Consider the following 7,500-nt stretch of genomic DNA (forward strand, 5'->3'; position numbering starts at 1 on the left):
AGGACCCAATTGCGTTATGTTTCTCACAAGTTTTATTGGAGGAAAGAGAAAAGGCTGCGCCCAAGTCGCTCTGGTACTCTGATTGTGCTCCGAACGCAGAAGTGGATCTTCCGTAGCGAGCGATGGCGGTGTCGGGGACGGAAAAAAACGGGTCGGTAGCCGGGACTGGGAGAGCAAGGCGTGGTCGGAAGCGAGTCGTGAGCCAGAACTGGAGAGTAAACCTAGTCAGGGACAAAAGGAGGTCGTAAGCCGGGACGGGAGAATAGACGTGGTCAGGAGCAAAACACGTCGTAGCCCGAGACGGGAGCAAAAACGGGACGGGTGGGAGTCTGGGTTGAAAAACGCTTGCCTAGTATTTACTGGGGTTCGCAGGTGGACTGACAACAAGGGACAGACAGGACTGGGTTCAAATAGTGACAGGGAGCCAATTTAGAACCTGCAGCAGTTGGCACCAAAACAGCGAGTCACATCAGTAATCATGACAGCAGTAAATTAAGACTTCATTTTTTTAGTGCAATCCTAGAGTAGTATTTTTCAGTTGAGAATGTTTAAAATCATTATTATTTCCAATAGGTTATAAAAAAAAATTTTAGGAATCGCATACTTTAGCAAGTTAGTAGAATATAGAAAAAAAGTCAACGTATCAATTATCTCCAAACGTTAAAATTACCTTGTTTAACATTTGGAATACTTTGTGTACAAAATAAGACTCATTTAAAGTATTTTTTGAGTAGCCCACTAGATGGCGCCAAAGTTAGACTACTGGTTTGCGGGACTCCAGCATTTTTTCTGGCTAGACTTCTTACAGACGAACTTTCATAAAAAATATAAGATAAAAAGTATTATTCCACCTGTTTTATAACATCATGCATGCTCAGTAACATATTTTTATCAGATTTGAGTTTGAGTTTGAACAATTTTTATCCACACTTTTAACAGCAATTAAACACATCACAATTTCATGATATCATATTCTAACAATATGAGGTTTGAACAATTGAATTTATATAAATTCATGAATTCTGAATTTATATAGACAGCTAATATACCGTAAATTCCGGACTATAGAGCGCACCTGATTATAAGCCGCACCCACCACATTTTAAGAGGATAACCGCTTTTGTACTTACACAAGCCGCACCTGTATATAAGCCGCATGCGCCCACATTAAAACATGTAACACAATCACAAAATTAACCCAAACCCAACTTTGAGTCTCGAGATTGTTTTTTTTTTGGTTTGGTTTGAACAAATTTATTGACACTAAAAACAGAAAACAATCATGACAATCTCAACAGCAATTAAGCACATTCACAATATTATATTCCAATATTACGTTTTTAACAGCAAACACAAAGTGAGGTTTGAACAAACCTTCTCGAAAATCAAACATATTCACAATTTCATTATATAACATCTTTGTTAGTGTCAATAGATCCGTCCAGGCCAAAGTCGATTGTCCTCGGACTGAACAAATCCACTGACACCAACAGCAGCAAAACACAGCCATCAAGCATATTCACAATTTTTTTATATTTGACAATATGACGTGACGATATGACGTTTTAACATTTTTTCCTGACATTTTCAACATCAATTAAACAATTTCAGAGTTATTTTCTTTTAACAGTAGTTAACCAGCGTGTAAAAGGCAATACTATTGTGCAAGGGCATAGCTCTGCCATCCCACCCTCCCAAGCAGCATTCTTCCAGTCCTCTGTGTGGGTCATTTCCCTTCTGCGTGGGTCCTCTCCCTTCTGGGTTCCACAACCCAGGCCGTTGCTGCCGGGACTCCCACAGTGTAGCTCCGGCTCCCCCCTCCGGGTGGGTGCAGACGAGTCTACTTTATGGCTGCGTCCTAGGCCCGCCGCTCGCAGATTGCCCGCCGCTCGCAGATTGTATGGTATCTGCAGCCATTTGGAGCACAGCCACGGGGGGGATCTGCCTGCACCTCCATACCAGCAGGTTTCTGGAGGTCCAGATGGCGTCCTTGATGGCGGCGAGAGTGAGCCAGTCCCTGGCAAAGTCGTTCCGATGCCTCCTCGACCGACTCACCCCGTAAAGCACGTACTGTGCATCAGGGACCTCTCCTGCTGGCAAGTCCGGGAACTTTCCTAGTTGTTCGGCCATTGTCCACAAGACCTGGGCAGCGCTGCACTCACAAAAAAGGTGCCTCACCGACTCCTGGGCGCCACAGCCAGGTCGAGGGCACGTCGAAGTCGCTGACATTCCTCGGTGGTGCATTACAGCTCTGACTGGGAGAACTTCATGAGCCACCATCCATGACAAGTCTCGTAGTCTGTTTGGGAGGGCAGGATGATTGACGTTGCTCCAAACCGTTGTGGATTCGCCAAACGCAAGCCCCCGCACAGGGCTTACTGTAGCTCGCTCTTGCACAATAGCAATAAGGGCCCTGTGGTTTTGTAAAATGTGACATTCTTGTGTTTCCAAATCAAACTTCTTCAAAAAATCCCGAATAAAGAGATGTGTTGGTGGCAAGTTAAACGAAACTGGAATCAAACGATTGTCTGGTACAAGCTTTAGCTTCCGCAAATATGAGCCCATCCAAAAACGGGTCATTGCTTGACTTTTCGGGTTGTTGGGTGGGCCCACAGCGTTTTGGAAGTGGAGAGAGACATATTTGCTTCCCAGGAAAAGCTGGAGGTCAGGCACTCCTTTCCCCCCTTTTTCCTTTTTCTTTTTCATTGTATCTCTTTTTATCCTTTCCCACTTTGAGCCCCAGACAAAGCGAAAGATGGCTCGGTCCAGTTGTAACAGCACGTTTCTTTTAGGCATAAAAATTAAACTGATTGACAAAAGCATTGGGAGGATGATCGCTTTGATGATTAGGACCTTCCCCTCTATTGTCAGTTTTCTTAGTGACCAAAAAACAAGTTTTTGCTTAACTTTCCTTGTCACGTCATCCCAGTTGGTCTCGCCTCCTCCATCCGCATTGAATTTTATCCCTAGGATTTTCTGGTCTGTCTTTAACACCGTCAGCGGGAGTCCTGCCTTTTCTGTCTCTTTCCACATTCCATAAAACTTCACTTGTGATTTTTCTCTATTTAGCCTTGACCCAGACGCCCTCCCAAACAGGTCAGTCAAGTCAAGGGCTCTTCCAACAGATGCGCGGTCAGTACACAAAATATTAAAATCATCCATGTACAAAACACACTTGGTAATTTGTCCCCCACTTCCTGGGATATTGATGCCTTCGACAAATCTATCTTTTCTTAACATTTGTGCCAAAGGTTCAATGCAAAGAACATAGAGAAGGGGAGACATAGGGCAACCTTGACGTACACCGCAGTTGATCTCGATTGCTTCCGATAAATTCCCGTTAATCATGAATTTGCTGTAGATGTCTCGGTGTAGCAGTCCTACCCACTTGATGTATTTTTGGGGAAAACCACATTTTTGCAATACCCTGAAGAGGTATTGGTGCGAGACTCGATCAAAGGCTTTTTCAAAGTCTAGGTTTAGGACCGCCAGTCGCATGTTTCTGTCTCTTGCATAACAAATGGTGTCACGGATCAGCATGAGACTGTCGCTGATCTTCCTTCCCACAATGGCACAGGTTTGGTCTGGATCAACCAAGTCTCCCAAGACAACAGACATTCGTGTTGCTAGAAGCTTGCTGAAAATTTTACAGTCCACGTTTAAAAGCGTTATGGGTCGCCAGTTTTTTAAGTCAATTTTGTCTCCTTTTTTGTGCAATAGAGTAACTATCCCTATTCTGAAACTGTCTGGCATATGGTCTCGACTGGAAAATTCGTTAAAAACAGTTAACAGATCTGGTGCTAAAATATCCCAAAAAGTCCGGTAAAATTCGAGGTTGAGTCCGTCCTCCCCGGGGGATTTGCCTTTTTTCATAGTCTTTATGCAATCATTCAGTTGGTCTTGGGTAAAGTCCGATGTTAAAAAGGGGTCTTGACGCACTGATCTTGAAATATGATCTAATACATGCCCCATTTCATTCTCATATGTTTCTTTCTTTTCAAATAATTTTTTGTAGTAGTCTTCGACCAATCTGGTTATTTCACTACTTTCCTTTGTTATTTGCCCGTTTTCGTTTTGAAGTTTAAAAATCCCCTCATTTTTGCCCATAATTTTTTTTAAAAAGTAGCGTGTACATTTTTCCCCTTCTTCTATTTCTCTTTCTCTGCTTCTTATTATGATGCCTTTGCTCTTTATTTCCGCCAAAGCGTTTAGTTCTTGTTTGGTCTCTTTGATTTCATCATTAAAGTCCATCCCCTTTTCTGTTAGGATGAAATAGCGTTGGAGTCTTCTTTGTAGTCCCGACATGCGTTTCATCTCTTTGAGTTTCTTGTTTTTCCCTGCATTTTTAAAAAAGGTCTGTGTTCGTTTCTTTGTCATTTCCCACCATTGTGCTCGTGAATCATACGAGTCTTGAAGGGTCTGCCAGTCTTTGTACAGCTCCCTGTATTGTGCGGCTAGAGCCTCATCCTCCAGCAGGGAGCAGTTTAACTTCCACAAACCCTTCCCAACAGTCATACCTGAAGGAAATGAGAAAGAGCAGGACAGTAGCAAGTGATCCGAAAAAAAAACTGGAATTAATCTTGCATCACTCTGTGCTAAACCCCTCGTAAATATGTAGTCTATTCGAGAGGCTCTGGCATTGTCACTACTGAACCAGGTGAAGCCCTCCTCTCCTGGATGTATGGATTTGAAACAGTCCACCAGTTTAAATGTCCGGCACATGTCTTGTAATAAAATTGATGTTTTATCTACTTTAAACTCCTCATCGTTCCTCTTTCTATCCTTCCTACTTAGGATGCAATTAAAATCTCCTCCCACGATTAGTGGTTGATGGCCTAGCATATGCGACTGGATGTCCTCTAAAAGTTCGTACCTGAGTTGTCTGTCGGCATGGCCGTATATGTTAATGAGGTTAAAATCATTCCCTATATAAGAAAGTCTTGCTAAGATTGCGCGTCCGTCTCTCATCACAGTACTCCCCTTTATGATGAGTTGAGGGTTGTTTATTAAAATGGCTACCCCATCGTTACGGTTTTCATTCGAGCCACTCCATAATCACGGATATGGCCAAATCTCTTCCCACTGTTTATAATTTTTTAGAAAGGGGATGCAGCATTCCTGTAGTAAAAACACATCTGTTCTGATAGTTTTTAAGAACGATAAAACACTGTGAGCCTTAACCTTTGATCTCACACTTCTCACATTGATAGTAGAGAATGTAATGTTCATAATTGTTGTTAAAGTATTTAAACTAGTTAGACAAAACCGGGGGATCTGAGTCCATTCTTTGGTGATCGTCGAGATCATCGAGAGTGTCACCTGTGTCAGACACATCACTTAAGAGTAGTACCTCATTTTGAGACTCACCGGGGAAAACTCTGGGACCCTCTGACTCTCTGTCTGTGGTTCCAGGTCTTCCCCTTTTTTCTGGGTTAGGGGGTGAGCCAGAGGACCTATCAAAGGGTCTCTTACTTCCTTGCCCACTAAGGGTCAGATTTTTTCCCTCCCCGACTTCCTCCGTCTCAACTTCATACAGTTCCCTTGTGGGCTTATTCACCGGCAATCGGCTTTCTTCTAAATCTCTTATCTTTGTTTCTGGTTTTTTCACCACTCCCAATTTTGTCTTACTTTTACTCCTCTTTCCAGTGCCCGTATGGGTTTTTGGAGAGTCATTCGCCTTTTCGATTTGTTTGTCTTCTCCAAATCCCGGCAATGGCGTAGCAAACAAATTTGCTAATTTGAACTCTCTTCCAGGCCCTTCCTGATTAATATGTGTTTTCGGAGTGGCAGTTGCTTTTTCTATTCGTTTGTCATGTCCAAATTCAGGTATTTTATGAGAAATCGAATTAGAATTTCCAGGTTCTTCCTGTTTCAATTTTGATTCTCTGGTCTCTGCTCCAGGGGTTTTGGTAGGTACATCTGTTTTTTCAATTTGTTTGTCTTGTCCAATTTCTTTGTGCATTTCTTGATCAATTTCATTGGGTATTTCCATAACTTTATTCATTTCCTGTTCATCTTCATTGGGTATTTCTATAACTTCATTAATTTCTTGTTCATTTTCATTTTGTATTTCCATGACTTTATTAATTTCATTGTCTTTGTTATCTTTATTCACTTCATTGTCTTTGTGACATTTATTCATTTCATTATCTATGTTGTCTGACATCATTTCATTGTCTTTGTTGTCTTTGTTAACTGCCTTCCTAGCTTTCAATTTGTTAGCAAACTAATTCGGGCAGTTTCTAAAGAGGTGATTCGTTTCTCCACAGAGATTGCATTTTCTGCTATTGCTACATTCCTCAAAGGAATGTCCAATTGTTCTGCACTTTCCACAAAAAATTCGATCACATACCTTAGCCAGATGCCCATGCTCACCACATTTGCGACAGAGTTTCGGTTGCCCTTGATAGTGGATAAAGCCACGGTTTTCCCCCAGGAATATAGTCGACGGGATTTGTTTCAGTCCCTGAAAGCCCTGAGGATCTTGCCGTAGTTGGACTGGTACCCTCCAGGCACCAGTCCAATAGCCTTTCTCACACCTCACCTTCATAGCCTGGCCTTTTACTGAGCAGTATCTACTCAACCAATAACAGACGTCATCAGCACTGATTATTTCACTAAACATTCTAACAACGACAATCTTGTTAGCATTATCAGTCAGCTTCTCCACTGTAAATCCTGAAAACTGGGACCTCACTCCCTCAAAGCGATTCCAAAACTCTTGATAAAGAGCTGCCGTTTCAAAACTCACATCAAAGCCTTTGCCAGAAGTCATTTTTATGACAGCATGTACCTCCTCCTTTTTAAACTTCAGAATCTTTTCAACAAACTTGTTAATAAAATCCGTCCTTGACATTCCCTCCGAAATTGCCACAACATCTTTGAGCAAGAATCTCACGCAGTTACGTCTCCGCCCGCCGGTATAATGCCCGGCCATGGCAGGACTCGGCTGCTTTACTTCTAACTATGTTAAAATGGTTAGAATTGTAAAATTAATAATTAACAATACTCTTAAAACCGACGCCAATGACAGTATAAACGCATAGAACGAGCAGTGCTAACCTGATGCGTCCACCATCATGTCCGAAACAACTGAATATAAAGTACACAGTCCAAAAACCACAGCCGGCAAAATGAACGTAAAATGGTACCGGTACTTAATGTTTGATGCAGACCTGCACAGTCCGGGTTCCGTTGAAAATAATCCAAGGGAAAAAAAATGTATATTTCCAAAGGTAAGGGTGGGAAAAATATATATCCACTATTGTCCGCTGCGTCCACAAACACGTCTCACCTTTACTCCATTTCCCGTCAGCCCCCGTGGTTTTCGCCCCTTCTTTTTGATTCGGCCGTTGAAAACATATCAGAATAAGTCTCTAAAATAAATACATTACAAAAATATACAGTTGCAAATACATATTATACATGGTTACACATATTTACAAAGAAAGACGGTACACCGAGTTTTCAAAGCTTTAATAATAATATTATAACTCTCAT

The sequence above is a fragment of the Urocampus carinirostris genome, chromosome 1 (genome assembly GCF_059441175.1).
Source record: "Urocampus carinirostris isolate Australia breed hairy pipefish chromosome 1, RoL_Ucar_1.0, whole genome shotgun sequence".
NCBI lineage: Eukaryota > Metazoa > Chordata > Actinopteri > Syngnathiformes > Syngnathidae > Urocampus > Urocampus carinirostris.